We start from the raw sequence: 20,803 nt of genomic DNA, 5'->3' as shown, positions 1-20,803 counted from the left end.
CATCAACAGGACACAAAAAGCTACATTGAATAACATAAACTTGATGAAAATATGTATTATCTTAATGAGGTTTTGTATCATTATGCTGTTATAGTGCTTTTATTTCTTTCCTAGGATTAAGTAATCACTAGGAAAACCTTTCCATCCAAAATTCAAAAAAATGGATACAAAGAAATATAGAGGATTTTTAAATTTCTGCCACATGTAAATTTCTATGAAAAGATAGATCGCTTCTTGGCCTTTTGGCTAAGATCAAGTGAAAACAGTAAAAGTTTTAGGAAAGACAAGAAGGAAATCCAAAGCTAGATTATACCATAATTTATTAGATAATGGAAATGGTGTCAATTAATTTATTCATTTAGCATTTACAATATTCATACCTGTACACCTGGGGTATAATTTGTACCCAATCATTGATATATGGAATTCTTCATTTACAGCATATAATGAACTCAATTTGTAATCAAATAACCTAAGTCACCAGATAAGTTTATAAGCAAATATAAGACTGATGCATAGATAGTGTGCAGAAATAGTTTAAAAATAACATTTATTGTAAAAACAAGAAACCTCCAGTTTCAAACAGAAATTTCCATTTTGGCAATCCTGAAATTTCTCTCAGATAATTACTGAATATGTAAGTATAGAACAGGCATCGATGGGGCATACAAATACGATAAGATGTAAGTAGTATACAAAATATAAGAGAGAAAGAAAAGTAATTTAGTGCTAGGGAGTGAGTAATCACAGAACAAATATTTTTTTAGTTTAATTTTGTTTTGTTATTTAGATTCAATTAATTAACATATGGTGCATTATAGGTGTCTGAGGTAGAGGTCAGGGATGCATCAATTTTATATAACACCCAGTGTTCATTACGTCATGTGCCCTCCTTAATGCCCATAACTCGGTTTACCCCATTCCCCAACCTCCTCCTCTCCAGCAACCATGTTTATATCCTATGGTTAAGAGCCTCTTATGGTTTACTTTCCTCTCTGATTTCATCATATTTTATTTTTAAGAGAGAGTTTAACAAATGGAGATGGGACACATTCTTAGAAGCCATAATTTAACAGCATTCATGAGATGGTAGCTACCAAATATGTATGGAGAGTTACATATTTTTGCTAAAGATCTTCGAGGATCCAGGGCCATTCAGATACAATTCTTAGAATTAGATTAGGAGAAAAAAGAAAAAAAAGCAAAGCTCACCTGGTATGTTGATGTTACAAATTCTAAACCATTAAACTCAAAATTTTTCACAACAGCTAAAATACTATATAAGTCCATTATTGTGCCATGCTCACTTAAGGGATTTTCCACGAAGTCTTATCTCTTTCTCTTTTTTTTTAAGGTTTTATTTATTTATTTATGAGAGACACACACAGAGACAGGCGGAGACACAGGCAGAGGGAGAAGCAGGCTCCCTGAGGGGAGCCTGATGCAGGACTCAATCCCAGGACCCCAGGACCACACCTGAGGCTCAGCAGATGCTCAACCACTGAGCCACCCAGGTGCTCCACAAATACTTAACAAGAAGCAAACTTCTTTAGAAATTTTTAATGTAGAACTGAGTTCTCTTTATCTCAAAAATTTAAAATAACCACTAACATCTAAGCTTTAAATTGTTTTATTGATTGAATAAAAAGGTATATGTAAAATTTTATTGTCTCTATCTCTTTTTTAAAATTCATAGGTAAATCCTAAGGGCAAGAGTTTGTTAATTTTCCTATAGAGACAATTCAGTTAATTTAGCTCTTTATTTAAAAAAATATTTTATTTATTTATTCATGAGAGACACAGAGAGAGAAAAAGAGGCAGAGACACAGGCAGAGGGAGAAGCAGGCTCCATGCAGGGAGCCCGATATGGGACTCATTGCCGGGACTCCAGGATCACACCCTGTGCTGAAGGCAGGTGCCAAACTGCTGAGCCACCCAGGGATCCCCCAGTTAATTTAACTCTTAATAAAAGCTGACATTTTTAAAATAGATGTCTTCCCCATATTTGGAATACATAATCCTATACCAAATAATGACACTTTTTATAGAATGCATTGATATTTCAAATTCACATTTTAGTGAATTAAAAAGGTTAAATATCTGGGTACACATTAATATTATTTTCCTTATATTTAATAAAAATACATTTGATATATTGTAAACATATTTGCAGCTTATCATCTGACTTCTATTTCATAACAGTTTTTAAATTATTCATTTTTAAGATAAAATGCTGTTTAACACAGAAGTTCTTTACAGTACAGCACATTTTGTTCCTTGATGTTCATAAGTCATACAATGAATTAGAAAAAAAAAAACATAAAAGGGAGAAAACCTTTCTGCATTTTTCCCCCAAATTACCGTTATAGTGTGTTTTCTTCCTAAGCTATTTTTTAATTGCATCCTGAATGGCTTTGGGTTCCTGAACGTCTTTAGCAATCACAGTCCATCATGGTGACAGCTTTTATCTCCTATTGATCATCAGATAATCTTGGCCTTGATGGCACATTAGCCTTCAATAATGTTTACCCAACCATTTTTATAAATATTTTTAAAAACACAAAATGCATATATTCTGGACCTTGATAGGAGGAATAGACATTTCTCTAATATTTTTTATTCTCTTGAAAACCCAAGACCATTACATTAAACCTGCTCATATCCAAATATAATTTTGTTCACTCTCATTACATTTTTTTTCCTTTAAGTGGATGAATTAGAAACTACTAAACTATCCTGGATTTTAGACCTCTATTATTAGTATAATAAAGTGATCAGAAATCCCATTCACTTGTCAATTTTCATCATAACTAAAAGAAGAGCTTCCAAAATTACAATTACTTATTCTTTTAGTCCTAAATTGGGAGATCATTCTCTCCTAGACCTATCAACTAATTTTTTGTCCACTTATTTCTTCTGGCAGCTAAATTGGTCTTACATTTGAAAGTGTTGCATTATAAGAAAAGAGTCTAAATAGTAATAATTTCCTAGCACATTAAAAAGATAAGAATGTCAAAAATTCTATGTAAATCAAGTTTCCAAATAGTGAGTAAATAAAATAAATGATCCCAGAATCCTTGTTTTTTATTATAATTTAATTCCCATCAAGCAAAATTTGGCTTCTGGTTAAATTTCATTCATCATGAAGTAAATAATAAAGAAATTTCTATCGTTTTTTTGTGTTTTTTAAGAGACCATAAAGAGTCCATTTCTTAAAGTAAATTTTAAAAAATGGAGAGGCTTGAAGTGTTACTTATCATTGAATACAGGGGTTTCTATGTATGTTATCACTCTATGCAATGTCTTAATATGTGTACATATATGTGTGCATGTACATATATATATAGTAATACACTAATTAATGGTAAAGGTCTATGTCATAAACACAGCTTTAAGAATTTTTATCAAAAGAGCTCAAGTAACACAGCTCATAAATGGCACATCTGGCATTCTAACAAATATCTGTCTGATTCACTGTAACCCCACTATGCCATACTGCCTTTTGGAAACAAAAGGTGATGGCTTTGGATAGCCCTGTAGGCTCATTTTTTCTCTGATAGCTGAGCTAGAGTTAATTCAAAAGTTTCAAGGTAGTTAAACAGAAGACCAGGGTCATACCAACCACAAAGCTCTAGAGGTTCCTTCTCCTCTAACAAAAACTCCAACACCAAGGGTACCTATCATCATATGTTCACACGAATATTCTTACCCTCTGACCTTATAAATATGTGGAGCTTTGCTGGAGATAGGAGGGGTATTTCTAGCAAATTATTTTTTGTTTGTGCCTACCTTAAGCTGTGTAATGAGATTTAGAACATGACTACTTCTCTGCTTATAAATTTTCCTCCAATAAGCTTCTCTGCATCAAGTGGCATTAGATATTAATGTTTTTGACTCATTTGAATTTCAAAAGCTTAGGCACAGAATTTCAACATACCTCAGTTGAAATTTGTGATAACTTCAGTAAGAATGATGAAAACTTTAAAAACAGATTTGCTTATATACGTATCATAGTAACACCTCATACTCTCTTTTATTTGCCACATTTTTATGGTAAACCTATTATGGCAATAATCCCTATCTTACAAGTTTTACAGACTAGTGAACATGCAGATAAGCACAAATGCAGTAAAATAAGTTAATTACTATAATGGAGACAGAAGAAAATGCAAAATGGTAGCATTGTAGAAGGTTCATCTCAACAGGCCTATTTTTCTCAGAAATGGCAGCCTTTGAACTGATATGTGAAAGACATGTAATCATGTTCCAAGCAGCTAAAAAGGTAGGTATATTCTAGGAAGGTACAAGAGTAAGAATATAAACATAAAGGAACAGAAATATTGCAAACAGAATAATGATCCCCATAAATGTCTATGACCTAATGGAAAAGGGACTTTGGAGATGTAATTAAGGCTAAGGACCTGAAGAGAAGATTACCCTCTTTTTATCTAGGTGGGTCCAATGTAATTACATGAGGCATTAAAATCAGATAACTTTACCTAGCTGGAATTAGAAGTCAGATGCCAAGAATCAGGAGATATGGTGGAAAGAGAAGTCAAAGAGATTCCATGGGGGAGAAGGGATTTAATACACTGTTGCAGGCTCTGAGATGTAAGTATCAACATACAAAAACCAATGACAACCCCAGGAACTAAGGACCAACTCTGTGTGGCAGCCAGCAGGGAAATGGAGACCTCAGTCCTACATACAACAGGGGACTGGATTCTGCCAACAATTGGAATGACCTTAGAAGTAGATTCTTTCCAGCATCTTCTGATAAGAAGCCAGTTGGCTGGCCCCTTGATTGAGCCCTGTGAACTCCAGAGCAGAGGATGTAGCTGTGCCAATCTAGATTTCTGACCTTCAAGAATTGTGAGATAATTGATTTAACTATTTTAAGAAACCAACTATATGGTGAGTTGATAGGACAGTGATAGGAAACGAATATAAACCATGATTTGTAGTATCATTTAAGTCTAAAGACCAAAATTGGGAGCGAGGAATCAGATTATAAGAAAAATTTTGATGGTATCTTGTAACTTCTTAAGTTTAGTTTTATCTTGAGTTTAAATGTTATCTTTTAATATTAAATGTTTTTAAGTTCAGGGTTAGTATAATCATTAGGGCTAGAATAATCACTTAGGGCAGTGGAGGAGAAGACATAAATTATTAGGATATGAATTAGATAAGATTTTGTGATTCAGTAAGTGTGAGGAAAACAAGAGAAATAAGACTATTTCTCTTCTTGGATTTTTCTCCCTCCTATATTTCTGGCTTATCAAATTGTGTAGATGATAGTTTCTGAGACATGGAACATGAGAGAGAGCAAGATTGAAATGGACTAAAGATAGAGAAGATGATGAATTAGTTTTTTTTTCATATTTTTATCATAGTTCAATTTGCCAACATACAGTATAACACCCAGTGCTCATCCCATCAAGTGCCCCCCTCAATGCCCATTACCCAGTCACCCCATCCCCCTGCCTGCCTCCCCTTCCACTACCCCTTGTTCATTTCCCATGGTTAGAAGTCTTAAAGTGATTCTGATCATTTGAAAATGACTAGTAAGAAGTATATGTTGATGACTGAGCTGTGCAATTGTACAGATTGTAGAGTTGGACATGTATAAGCCAAGTCCTATACATTGAGGCAAATACCTCAGTTTCAGTTTTGCTTGAAGATATCAGGATGTAACTAGTATTTGAAGCCATGTTTCTGCATAAAATTGTCCGGATAGAGAAGAAAGCACATGATTATTTTAGAGATGGACAGAAGAAGATCTTAAAAGAACTGGTACACTGTGGCCTGACTTGCTTATAGACATCAAGAGAAGAAAGTTTCAATAAGGAAGGAAATGGTGAGATACAGCAAATTTCAGAGATAGGTCAATTAAGAAACAAACTAAAAAATGCACATGGTTTCAACAGTGTGACTTCTGTTATATTTTTCACCCCAGAGTTCATAGGGATATCAGGCCTAGCCAAGTGTTATTCTATGGACTGCAGAAGGTTGACCTATCTATTATCTCTTATCACAAATCAAGAAAAGAAAGGGCATGGATCAGAAATAATGACCTGGAAGTAACCCAATATTAAGTCTGGTGCAAATGATCAAATGTGAGTGTGTCATAAGATTCTGATCTCTTAGCCAGGATATGACTAGAGATACATGAGTTTTTTTTTTTTTTTAACCTGACAAACCAAAGGGCAGTGAGTATAAAAAGAAGTGAAACCTCTCTTTTATTTATTTATTTTTATTCATTTATTTTTATTTATTTTTATTTTTTTAACCTCTCTTTTAAAATCATGGAGTGATGTCCAGGAAACTCCAAGCTGATCTGAGTCTTAATGTTGGGTGAACAGACAATAAGTATGAACACTTGAGAGTGATTGTGGGGTGCAACATGTGATACTGTGCTACCTGGAGCAAGCCATTTGCAATCTTGTTAGTTAAGGGAAGTAATGTAAATAGCATAGCTTTTAACAAGGCACTTGAAGAGCCTGAAGGAAATTTTTATTTTTTTTTATTTATTTTTTTTTTTTTCTGAAGGAAATTTTTAGTTGAATTTATCAGCAAGTGTTCTCCAAGGTAAAATAACAGATGATAGATGATAGATAGATAGGTAATAGGTAGGTAGGTCATAGATCAGAGAAAGGGAAGGAGACAGAGGAAGAGGGAGCAAAGGAGAGAGAAAAAGAGAGATTTACTTTGACCAGTTGGCTTGTGCAACTACAGAAGCTGTTAAGTACATAGGGTGGACCAGCAAGTCAGAAACTCAGGTCTGGATTTTTGTTATTGTCTCCAGGAAGAATTGCTTCTTCTTAGTGAAAGCTGTTCTTGTTCTTAAGGCCTTCAACTGACCAAATGACCACATCCACTTTATTGAGGGCACATCCTTCAGTTATGTGACCTGATTGTGAACCTTAATAATATCTACAAAGTATTAGTGTTAGCCCAAACAACTGGGCGCCATAGCCTTGCCACGTTGCCACATAAGACTATCCATCACACTGAGTACAAATTGTGGTTTTGCTGTTTCATAACTGGTGACCCTGGGCAAGGTACTGATGTGTCGATGCCTTGTTTTCTCACCAATACAATAAGTTTAGAACGGTAACTGACTCATGTGGATACCCTAAATATCATAATTGTCTGTATATACACGGCACTGAAATACTTAGGCCAGTATAAACAATCAGTGCTATCTATTAAACTTTTACTGTTATATAATACAACTTAAACCATTTGTTTTCTAAATTACAGTATTGTCCCCCGTGGTGTGAATTGCACATGTCTCATTGAAACTGGCTGTGGCAAGAGGGAAAATCAGACATAGTGTAGTGTTTTAATACTTTCACTATTGATCGAGAAAAAAAAATGTGAATCACCATTTAATTCATAAAATATGAAAAATTATAGCAATGCCAAGCAAGTAAGCAGAAGGAAGAAAGCAATAAGCAGAAAGGCAAAGTTAATGAATTCAAAAATAACAAAATAATGATATAAATCTAGGAGCTGCTTTTTCAAAAAAAGGGTAAAATAGTATTCACTGTTCATTGTAAAAAGCAGGCCAGAGATAGAAATAATACATAAAAAAAGAAATGATAAAGATGTTGATAACACAGAGGATAATGACAGCAACTAACCAAAGCTGTGTATGACTCCATGGTAATAAAATATTCTCATATATCACTTGAATGGTTGCTTCTTAAACTATGCCTAATTTATCATAAATGCTCCAGAAAAAAGGAAAAAAAAAAACTGAGGCTGTCCAATAACCATAAAATAAGCTAACATACTTTCAACATAAATTAGTATCTAAAAAATGGTGAACTGATAACACTATATTTTTAAAAGACTACTCATAACTTTAAAATGTGATCCTGGGCAGCCCGGGTGGCTCAGTGGTTTAGCACCGCCTTCAGCCCAGGGCCTGATCCTGGAGACCCGGGATCGAGTCCCGCATCGGGTTCCCCGCATGGAGCCTGCTCCTCCCTCTCCCTCTGCCTGTGTCTCTGCCTCTCCCCGCTCTCTGTGTATTCTCATGAATAAATAAATAAAAAATCTTAAAAAAATAAAAATAAAAAATAAAATGTGATCCTTTGTATTCTTTGTGGTGAGAGAGAGACGTGCTTCACATGAAATAAGTTAGCTGGCCCTGACAGCCAATGTGACTATGAATTTAATTCAACAGAGAAAGGTTAAATCTTGCGTGGAAATACTGTTTAATTGGTTTGCTTCGCTTTGTGCTGGTTGGTGTCCACAAAATGCCGTGTAGTTAAAGGCGATACTCATTTTTTTACCATCTGTATGACTATTCCATTTTGGTAACTGACAAGTGTTCTCAATAATTTTATGGCTCATTTACTTATGAACTCCAATATGATACTTTTTAGACCAAATGACTATAACAGAGGTTTTAGTTGCTCAAGCAGTACTTTTAATCCCCATTAAAGTTTCAAATTTTGTCAATGAAATTATCCCATACACTTGACATTAATATATAATCAATAAATTCAAGTAGATATTTGGTAGGCCTTTTCTTTATATGCATTTTTATAATGTTTCATTTAAAGTATCTCTAAATCTCTCTAATTCAAATATACTTAAATGTTTGAATTTCAATTGATATTAATAATTATGCTAAAATAAAAAAAATTCCATTAATGTGGTCTTGAAAACATCTACAGAAAAAAATGTATAATGTAGTTAAAAGCAATTTATTGTGAGATGGTTTGCCTTTATACAGAAAATTCTAGAAATGCCATGAAATAAATCTTTCTAAATTTCCTAAAACAAAGATGCTTAAAGACAAATTTGGTCCACATTATTATCATGAAAATGTTGTTATTTCAATAGGGTTTTAAGTCAGCAACACATAGGATCTGCAAAATGGTAGTGTTATATCTCGGTAATTTCTTCTATCATGAAAAATCAACAATTTTCTCCATTCTATTGATGCACATGTAAACAGTATGTATTTTTATATTTAGGCTTTTGTTATACAATACTCAGATTGAAACCACTTTTGTGACATTTGCATTGACCTGTATTTATTATGTACAGGTAAATATGACATTGTCTTTGTTCCCACAGAGCTGGAAACAAATCAATCATACTGAGCCCTTTATTTTAGACTTCTAAATTTCCCAAACTGTTAAAGAATAAATTCCCTTTGTCTTTTAAGCCACCTAGTTAGTGGTACTTTGTTATGACAGTCTTAGGAAACTAGTACACTCACTACAGATGCTAATTTTGAATGTTTCATGCACATAGATTATAAGGAGGTGTGGGATACATCATCTCTGCAAGAATACTTCCATATACATTCATATAAAATTCTTTTCTTTAAGGAAAAATGTATCATTCTCACTCCTGGACTTATATTCCAGCAAACTCAGGAGCCATCTTGAACTGTACATTAGCTATATAAAAATGTTTATTATTATTTTTAATTTTTTTATTTATTACTTATGATCAAAAATGTTTATTAAATGAAACATTGCTTATGAGTACATTTAAGCATATAACATATATGAAAAATTAGCCTAAGGTCACTCTTGGCTTCCTAAGGCCTTTTGGGAACCTGGATCAATATAAATATGTGACAAACATATCTGTATTTACACATGTATCTTTAGTTTAAATCTAAATTATTAAGATATTATGTCAAATATTATAAAATTTATTTGAGAATTCTAAAATTTAATAATTATAAATTCTCTAATTGAAGAGAGATGTGATGATATTCTCTGAGCTTAAGTAAAAAAGTCTTGCTTTAAAATATAGTCTACTTAATCTATTTCACACTTTCATGGGGCCCGTGTTGTTGTTCCTTTATGTTTGTCATTGAACAGAGAAATCTTTCTCGGTTAGATATTTTTATATAAATTATGTATGTGTCTTATTGTTTCCTCCCATTGCTAATGTGTAAGAAAGAAAGTCATATTTTCAGCTGAAATGTTGAATGATGCAAATATTAACATTTCTATGACTCAATATATAAAATTGATACGGGAGGTGACTTGCTGAATCTGTCTTTCTGCTTGATTACTTTTCTATATTTGTTGAATTTATTGTATTAAGGACTGCATTTCTAAATTCAATGGGCTTTTGGGCATTCCCATAATGTGAGTACGGCTAGCATCAATGCTGGGATGTTTCTTTCTGTTACTTTACAGAGATGTGCAACAACATGTCAAGATCCTGTCAGGTCATTGGAAACTGCTTTCAACCCATCAAAGTGCTCTATCAACTCAAGATAAGTCCAGAGAATTAGGAACACTTCAGGTTGATGTGGATTTCTAGCACTGACAGGCTTTTTCTGTCCATTGTGTCACTACGTGGGCATGGATGCCAAGTGACAGGGCCTGTTTTGAAGCCTATGATTCCATCACATTAAAAGGACTTCCAAATAAGGTTGATCTGCCTCTCCAATGTTCTAGATTCTTTAACTCTTGCCCCTCTGAATTAGGGAGTTGCAAGGTTTTTATCCCATATCTGTTTTCTTAAATATCACAACTTTCTTCTCAATATCTTCAGTACGTCCAACAGGAATTTTTCACATTCTGGGAGACTATATTCAAGATTCTTCTGTTGGATATCCTCAGTCATGTCTTTAATTTCTCTTTGTGTGTGTGTGTGCCTATTTGTGTGTTTTCAAGATGAGTGATAAACACTTGTATACAAATCACTCTTTTTCAATCATAAAACTTGAATTTCAATGTCCCCTTCTGAATAAAGACTATGGAACTCTGAAAAATACAACTCTGTCCAAGAATGAAGAAATGCTTATGATGTAAATTAAAATTTGAAACAGCCTACAAATTGTATATATACCATATTTACAATTTAGTAGCATATGCAGAGGGAAAAAATAGAAGTGTATGTTTTATTATTATTTATATGAATAGCAATATACATTTTAACTTCTTTCAAACTTTCTGGATATTATTTGCTGATTTTTCTATAAAAGTAAAGTATGCAGTAACAATATTGACTATTTTTTAAGTAACATATTAGATACTTTACCTAAATTTTGATAATTAAAAATGAAAACAATTCATCAAGGTAGACATGACCTGTTTTTGTCAGATGAGATCACTGGGATTTAAGGATATGAGATGCTATTTAAATTTCATGCAGCCTGCAATTGACAGAACCATTCTTTGTTTTATTTTTTTTTTTTGAGTTCTTTTTTTTTTTTTTAATTAATTTTTATTGGTGTTCAATTTACCAACATACAGAAAAACACCCAGTGCTCATCCCGTCAAGTGTCCACCTCAGTGCCCGTCACCCATTCCCCTCCAACACCCGCCCTCCTCCCCTTCCACCACCCCTAGTTCGTTTCCCTGAGTTAGGAGTCTTTATGTTCTGTCTCCCTTCCTGATATTTCCCAACATTTCTTTTCCCTTCCTTTATATTCCCTTTCACTATTATTCATATTCCCCAAATGAATGAGTACATACACTGTTTGTCCTTCTCCGATTGACTTATTTCACTCAGCATAATACCCTCCAGTTCCATCCACGTTGAAGCAAATGGTGGGTATTTGTCGTTTCTAATTGCTGAGTAATATTCCATTGTATACATAAACCACATCTTCTTTATCCATCATCTTTCGATGGACACCGAGGTTCCTTCCACAGTTTGGCTATTGTGGCCATTGCTGATAGAAACATCGGGGTGCAGGTGTCCCGACCTTTCGTTGCATCTGAATCTTTGGGGTAAATCCCCAACAGTGCTTTAGATTCAGAATTCAGGACTTCATGGTTCTTTCCCATCCCATACAACAGTGCTACTCAAAAAACTCAAGTCTCCACTTTTAATCAGGAAATATTCACAGATAAAATGAAAAGATCTAGTTTTAAAGACAATACAGTGACATATTTTAGCTTGGTTTTTAATAACAATGCTTCTTGGTGATATGTGGAATTAGGAATATATTTGCTTTTAGTACCAAATAAAACACACAGGAGGCAAAAGATCAATGAAGACACTTTTCTAATATTGATATTTACATGAAAATATTTTTATACTTGTCATTTTATTAAGCTGATATTAATTGAATTGTCATAATGAAAATATATATGTGTTAATAGCTCCTAGAAAACAGAAACCAGAGATCACTTTCAAATTAAGTGAAAGTTACTGGAAATATGTCAAATTAATTAAGTATGATAACTATTAAAATAAAAGAATCATATATTTCTAAACAGAGTTAGGAAAACCAATTTGAACGTGTAACGTGTAGTATATGTTTTTCATCTATTGAGTATTAAAGTAAAATCTAAGTAACTCTATAACACGACCATGTGTATTTGCTTTTGAATTTCTATCTGATTAACTTGGTATTTTTTGATGCTAATGAGTTTGCACCAACATTTACCCTATCCGGCCTTAAACAAAACAGAAGACTCATGAGGATGAAACACAAATTTTGCAAATGTTAAAGGAATAAAACATCTGCAAGATATTTTACATAAGCATCATAGAATAATATCCCAAAAGGCACTGTTTGAAACTACGAAAATGTTTGTTATTCATATCAAAATGAATAGCATACAGTACATTTGGGAAAGCAAAACATATTGCTTTCTAATTCTTCCCAGAAGCCTTAGATTTTCATATGAAAAGGAAATACAGCTTTCATAGGTTAGTTGCTATTTTGGATCACCACATAATATCTCTCTTATATCATGATATAGTTCCTTTACAGATCAAAAGGTTAATTATTTTATGAAAGTTAACATAAGGTTATAAATTAGATAGAAGATTAGATAAGTCATAAATACCAGAACAAAGTCTCTTTCATTAACGTATATCTTCTCCTTTGTAAATAAAGGCTGTTCCATATAGGTACATAAAAGATAATCATCTCCTAATATTGTTGTGGACTTCTAACTGGTTAACTATAAATACACTGGGATGCCTGGGTGGCTCAGCAGTTGAGCATTTTACTTCGGCTCAGGGCATGATCCCAAGGTTTTGGGATCAAGCCCCACACTAGGCTCCCTGCATGGAGCCTGTTTCTCCCTCTGCCTATGTCTCTGCCTCTCTTTCTCTCTGTGTCTCTAATGAATAAATAAATAAATTTTTTTTAGAAAACTATAAATAATTTTTTCACCAAAAAACGCACAATGTCAATGTAAAAAATTATTTATGCTTTATTAAAATGTGGCTCAGGCTTTATTACTTTCAAACTAAAAACAAATCAAGTAAATTTCATTAATCAGAATTAAAATGTTAAATATATTATTTATTAATATGTGTATTAACTTAAAACAATGTTCCAATGCAAATATGGAATTTTAATGTTTATATCTATTTTTTTAAAAATATAGCTCTTAAGAAGCATCATTTAGTGGGTATATTCTATAACCTTAAAAATGGCTATATTACCAATTTTATTAAAAATGAGTTTAAGAAAAAAATGAGCTTAAGATATTTGTAACACAAAAATCTAAACTAAAAATCTAAAAGTTTGGATTCAACTCAATGTGCTGGATTCCAAGGCCCATAGTGTTACCACTATCTCATAAGTAAAACATTAAATGATGTCATTTCCATGAAAGGTAAAACTAGATTTCATAGACATTGAGATCTTGAAATAAGAGATTTAAAGAATATTGCTGTAAGATATGCATCATTTACTAAAAAATATGGCATCATAAATAATGCAATATAAATATATGTGTAACACTATAAAGTCTCTTCAAAATAGAGTTAATAATTGAAAGAGCCTAATCAGCAACTCACACACTTACTATATTAAATAATCTACATAGCAATCCATACTCCAGGGATAACTGCATAAATTATTGAAGTAATATTACAAAAACTCTACAAAAGAGTCATTAATTAGAGTAAAGGATTGTAAATCTATTTATAGTTGATGAAATTAATGGCATTCAATGCATGTAAATATGTCTATATTTTAAAGATTTTGCCTGCCCAGAATCCTACTATCTTCAACGAAGTGCTATTCTCTCGAGTCTGGAGTTCTCTTGTCACACCTCCTCCTCTTAACAGGAACTCATTTTTGAGCCAACCAGAAGATTGGCTCAAAATTGAGCCAACCCAAAGATTGATCTAGTCCAGGTTATCTTTATATGCACCTAAGAATTTATATAGTATGTCTGCATGCCTGAAAGTGTGTACCTCCCCTAACCAGGAGAACAGATGTGTACTTGGATTTTTCTTCCTCCCAATCCTTATTTTTTCTCGGAAGTGTTCACATTTTGTGCATCAACAGTGGATTTTATTCTAAAATTTACTTCTGTTATACCATCCTCACTACTTGAGAGCAAAATTGTAAAAGAAAGTTCTTTCAACTTCCACCTAATTCAGGTTAATGGGGGCTATTGTTATTTACCCAAAGAACTGGCAATTGTGAAAGTCCAAATCCATTTTTGCAGCACAAGTCCAAAAGAGATACAGAGGAAAATAAAAATCCAGGAAGCCTGAAGGAGTGACTCTGTTTAGAGGCAACAGAAGATGTAAGAGTCAACAGAAAACAGAGAAAACACCACGATAGCAATAGAAGACAAATTTGGATACTTCATTCTGTAAAGTCGAGGAGGAAGGAGAAGTTAGAATTTGACTCCGTGGGTCAAATACATGCCTTCAGGGGTACCTGTGTGACTCAGGCAGGTAAGTGTCTGCCTTCAGCTCCTGTCATGATCCCAGCATCCTGGGAACTAGCCCTGCATCGGGCTCCCTGCTCAGTTAGGACCCTGCTTTTCCCTCTCCCTCTGCTTCTCCCCCTTGTGTTCTTTATCTCTCTCAAATAGATAAATAAAATCTTTAAAAGAAATACATACATTCAGCACCTCTACTAGTGAACATCCCCAAATTAATTAATATTATTTACTTTTTCTTGACTAGGCCTCAAATGTACAAAGAGCAGAATTACAGTTTTCTGATACTTTATCTCTACCAACTAGAAGTTGCCAAGTACATAATTGGCAGTCTCTAAATATTTACTGTCTTGATAGATGAGTGAAAATAGCAGGGGACCTTGGTGATTTTTGATATATTGGTTGACAGATATTAATCTATATTAGAAAACGAAGGGTGTGGGTATCCTTGGGTGGCTCAGAGGTTTAGTGCCTGCCTTCAGCCCAGGGCATGATCCTGGAGACCCAGGATCGAGTCCCACATGGGGCTCCCTGCATGGAGTCTGCTTCTCGCTCTGCCTGTGTCTCTGCCTCTCTCTCTCTGTGTCTCATGAATAAATAAATAAACAATCTTAAAAAAAAAGAAAAGAAAAGAAGAAAAAGAAAAGAAAAGAAGAAAAGAAAGAAAAGAAAAGAAAAGAAAAAAAGAAAGAAAAGAAAAAAGAAAAGAAAAGAAAAGAAAGAAAAGAAAAGAAAGAAAAGAAAAGAAAAGAAAAGAAAAGAAAAGAAAAGAAAAGAAAAGAAAAGAAAAGAAAAGAAAAGAAAAGAAAAAAAGAAAAAAGAAAACAAGGGGTGCCTGGCTGACTCAGTAGAGTATGTGACTCTCAATCTTTGGGTTGTGGGTTTGAGCCCCATGTCGGGTATAGACTTTATTAAAAATAAAGTCTTTTAAAAAGAAAACAAGCTACTAAGGAAACTGTGATACTAAAGAAATGCATGACATTTATTTTGTTTAGCTTTGTTTTTTAGGTCTGGTATTGAAAAAATATTAGGAAATTAGCTAACAAATGATGAAAAAGCAGTGATGGAGGGGGAAAAGAAAGATAAATCTGAAGAGAGAAAAAAAAATACATGACAGATTATGAACTTCATGAAAGTCTGGAAGGATTGACCATGGAAATGAAGAAAACTCTTCATGCTTCTCAAAATGAGGGAAAGAAATGAAAAGGTGGTTAATCACAAACGTTTTGAGGATGTTGGATCACAAAGGGAAGAAAGATCGAAATATTCTATTGCATGATTCTACTTCTCAATAGCATAGAAGATATAAAAGGTGGAGCACAAAATGTTATTTGAAAAATTGTGGCGCTGAATGTGGTAAGAAATGGGACAAGGGATAGCTTCATTGGCACTCGGTGTTGAAGTGTTTTCTGGGAAAATATGGGTCCTGAATAATATGACATGTAGGAAGACTGAATGGCAAATGTTAACATGGCAAGATCACTTTTCAATATTAACATTTACTGCTTTGTTTTAGCACGGCGGTCTAACATATACTGCATGCTTTCGGAGGCACAGCAAGGTCAAAGCTATTTTCACAATAATGTTAAGATGTTTTTGACCTTTTTGACTCCTATTCTCTCATGAGCGTACAGTTCAGCTGTATGGAGGCCACATGGAATGTGATAGTGCAATACATAGAAAGCAGAAGTAGGTAAGATAATCCATCTGTCTTCTATAAAATCAGGATCAGAGATATTTGCAAAAATATTAAACAATGCCACTCCCCTTGTTTTTTGTTGTTTTAGAAAATAGAGTCAAGGTTTAATTTAAAAACATATTAACATGTCAAGGATTTATTATTACAAGTTAAATTAATGACTAAATACTTAAAATTTTCTGGGTTTTTTGTATTAATTTGGCAAGTATTAATAGATATAAGCCACATTAAAAAGGCCTCTGATGATTTTAAAAATGTAAGTGAAAAAAAAGTGAAAAAAATAAATAAATAAATAAAAATAAAAAATAGAAATGTAAGTGAATACTTGAGACCATCAATTTTGAGAACTCTTTGTATAGACTACAGGACAGCAAACCGACTCAGAGGCCAAATGTGGCACCTCACCTGTTTCTTGTATGGTCCATGTGCTTAGTGGTTTTTATGTTTTTAAGTAAAAAAAAAAAAAAAATCAAAAGGAGAATATATCATGATATGTTAAAATTCCATGAAATTCTATTTTCAATGTTCATAAGTAAATTGTATTAGAACATAGTCATATTCATTCATTTGTTTACTATTATTTATGACTCCTTGTGTACTGCCCACCCTATGGATCTCACACTTGCCTCCCCATCACCCCAATCACAGAAGCCAATTCCGTGCAACAAATCTCTTGACATATCTTTCCTGTGGGTTCTGCTTTTCCTTTTGAACCCTGATTTATGCAATTAGTCTGTGTTGTCAAAATCAGAGAAATCAACTTTAATTAAAATGTTTGCTGAAGGGACACCTGGGTGGCTCAGTGGCTGAGCATCTGCCTTCAGCTCAGGGCATGATCCTGGCGTCCCAGGATGGAGTCTCACATCTGGCTCCCCACAGGGAGCCTGCTTCCCCCTCTGCCTATGTCTCTGCCTCTCTCCCTCTCTGTGTCTCTCATGAATAAATAAATAAAATCTTTAAAAAAATGCCTGCTGAAAAAGGCATCCTGTTTTGTTCTTAAAAAGGCAGAGAGAAGGAACACAGCTCCCAACTGCTTCCCTGCAGGTGCACCAACACTAGAATCTTGCTGGGGGTTCTATGGGTTTACGCCACAGTCAGCAGATTGCTGCCCAATGACCAAACCCTCCCTGACCAAAACCCCAACAATTTGATCCTCTCCCACAGAACGAACTTCCGAGCTGCCGAGTATGTGTGAGTCAAGCAACTCAGAATTGGGTGCCGGAGCCCTTGCCAACACAATGCCCAGCTATGCAATAAGGAAGATTCTTTAAATTGTTTGATTTTGTTTAAAGAAAGAGAAAACTTACAGGAATACAAAAAGATATTACCATTTAACCTATTCACGTTATTGATCCTTTTTTAAAAAGTATTTCAACATGAAAACAACTGAACCCTTAAATAAATACTCAAGGAGCAGTTAAGTTCTTGAGACAGAAACATTCTGAGAAATATAACCCTCTTTAGTCCTATGCAATTGCCTGTATGTTATGCACTATCTAAAAATTCCTTCACCATATTTTCTTCAGCTCCTATGTTCAAGAATATATTTTAATAAGGAAATATATGAATAAAAGATAAACTAAATAAAAATAACTTACCTGATATGGTTCAATCCCTCAAATTACTATAATTTCTCCCTCCTTCTCAATTATATTCACAGATTTCATGAATTTACATCTTACTGTTTTGATCACTGTCTTAGGAAGCTCATCCAGGTAACACCTGATTTTTAAACCATAAACTAATCACTTTTATAAATATACCACAATTTATTTAATTCACTTTCTTGTGGAAAGGCATGTTGTTTCCAGGTTCCCAGAATTAAAAATAACAGAGTGTCTGCCTTTGGCTCAGGGCGTGATCCCAGGGTCCTGGGATCCAGTCCCTCATCAGAGTCCCAGCGGGGAGCCTGCTTCTTCCTCTGCCTGTGTCTCTGCCTCTCTCTCTACGGCTTTCATGAATAAATAAATAAAATCTTAAAAAAAAAAACTTAAAAAAAATAAATAGCAGAAATCTGAGCATGTCTGACTATGACTATTTTTTACATTTCTCCTTGGATCATGTAGAAAAGTTTCTACAGATATCCCCTTTGGAGTCCAATTTTTAGGATCGGCATATATTTTGCTAGTCTAGATAAATTTTAGATGTTTCCCAAAGCAGCTGTAAAAATGTACATGCCTGCCAATGTTGTACAAGCATTTTGGTTGTTGCATCTGCTCTTCTAATATTGTCAAAATTTTTGATTTTTATTAACTTGATGAATAGCAAAAGGTGATATAATTTGCATTTTCCTGGATATTGGTGAAATTATGCATATTTTCTTTCTTTCTTTCTTTTTTAGATTTTATTTTATTTATTCATGAGAGATGAGAGACAGAGACACAGGCAGAGGGAGAAGCAGGCTCCATGCAGGGAGCCCTATGTGGGACCCGATCCCGGGACTCCAGCATCATGCCTTGGGCCGAAGGCAGGTGCTAAACCGCCGAGCCACCCAGGGATCCCCGCATATTTTATTTCTATATCTTTTCAGGTATTTTGCCCATTTGGTTCTCTTTTCTCTTTTTGGTTTTAGGCTTTCTTTGTAGATTCTAGGCGCTAATAACTCATTACTGTTATGTGTTTAAGTTAACTTCTTTAAGTCTGTAGGTAAGTTTTCATTCTATATCTGGGATCCTTTGATAACTAGAAGGCGATAATTTCAATGTAAATCTCTACATTAATATTTACCCTTATATTTTATGCTTTTTTATCTTTAAGAAATACTATATATGCTTAGTTAGTATGATATATTAATCTAGTTCTAGAACTATCACAAACTATTACAAAGTTACATTAAAATGATTTTATTTCTTTTATCTTTTCTATTCACAGTAAAATTTAATACAATGTAGTTGATTTCATGTATCCTGTGGGGTAGCAACTTAGCACATTTTTTTTTTTTAAATGAAGAGCCTGAGAAGTTTACATGATAACAATTTTAATATTCTTGCATTGCCAGATTCTGTTTACAAACATTTGCACATAGCTTCAATTTTTGAATGTATATTTTTAAGTGAGATTGTGCATAATTTTATCTTCGTATATTTGTCTGGTCTCGTCTGCTTTCAAAGTTTTGCTAGCATATTTTTTAAAAAAGTAATTAATAGTCTATGTCATGCTTTTCTGAACTTACAGCTCATACAAAATCCGTGCAATGACTTACAGTTTCATTGAATGTTTTTTAGAATAATGTGCGCCTATCATGCTTATATATTTTGATTTACTCACTTATAAACTCACTTCATTTTTTTGCCCCATATTTTAGATCAAGTCCCAGACATTATGTATCTCGGAACAACTTGGACATTTGTTACTTCTAAGCACAATGCCATTGACATAGCCAAATTAATAATAATTTATTAGTATCTTTCATATATTCATGTTTTTTTTACTTGTTATGTTTTTTTTAAGTCTCTACTAAACAAAAACAATCCCTATTTGTATTTTTTTTATGATGCCATCAGCTGACTAAGGAAACTGAATCATTCGTCCTGTCACTTTCTGGATCCATCTGTCTCTTCCCTTGTGCTGGCACTTCACTGGTTCTCCTGCTTCTTTATTTCCAGGAAAGAAGATATTAATTCCAGGAGCATAATGAAATTAATTGTGTTTTATTTTTTTTCTAGAATATTCATACATGGTTTTGTGATTTTCATATCATGTTAATCCAGGAGCACATAAAATATTTATTGTGACTAATTGAGTGATTCATGGAATGTCAGCCTCATGCCTACATTGTTTCAAAAATTGTACATTTAGTGGTTTAATCTTTTCTTGAATCAATAAATTATTTAGAAGTTTAAAAATCATGGCTTTTCTAATATAATATTTACTTGCAAAATTATTAATTAAAACCATCCTGTAATGAAGAATTTTTTTTTTCTTTCTCATGAACTCCATGACTATATATTTACTTTGAAATACACTTTGTACAGAAAACATAGATTAATTTTTTAATTAATTTTCAAGGAGACTAATTACATTAAAAGATGTCCAACTTTTTTATTATCTCTATCTCCTCTATCTACTGTAACATTAAAAACTCATTTTTAGGGGTGCCCGGGTGGCTCAGTTAGTTAAGCTTCTACCTTTATAAACATATTAAATGAAATTTAGTTAGTTCAAATCAGAGGGGCATTTTTCTTTTTGAGATTCAAAGGTATCCTCTTTATATTGTTTCCTATGTCTGATAAAACCAAATTATTTTTAATGGCTTTTTATTATTTTCTGGCACAAGAAAATATCAGGCTCCTTTTGTATGTGTCCTGTACCTGACTTGGAATTATCAATTCCTCTTTTTATTTTTTCCGCTTTTTAAAAAATGGTATTTAGTAATTACAATAAGAGAATTATGGTAATCATTGCTACTCGGATTTGTAATTGCTTAATTGCTTTTTAGTAGACAAGCAGAAGTTTATATGTGTGT

At 33.5% G+C, this 20,803-nt stretch overlaps 1 non-coding gene across 1 annotated transcript; it reads left to right on the top strand.

Moving 5' to 3' along the window:
• Positions 1 to 226: 226 nt before the first annotated feature.
• On the top strand, positions 227 to 411 carry LOC112931632 (U2 spliceosomal RNA). Its single transcript, XR_003237342.2, has one exon. It is a non-coding gene; the product is annotated as a U2 spliceosomal RNA (small nuclear RNA).
• The last annotated feature ends 20,392 nt before the right edge of the window (positions 412 to 20,803 follow it).

Source organism: Vulpes vulpes, chromosome 4 (assembly GCF_048418805.1).
Source record: "Vulpes vulpes isolate BD-2025 chromosome 4, VulVul3, whole genome shotgun sequence".
Classification (NCBI taxonomy): Eukaryota; Metazoa; Chordata; class Mammalia; order Carnivora; family Canidae; genus Vulpes; species Vulpes vulpes.
The sequence above is the reverse complement of the archived record's forward strand: the minus strand, read 5'-3'. Positions and strand labels throughout refer to the sequence as shown.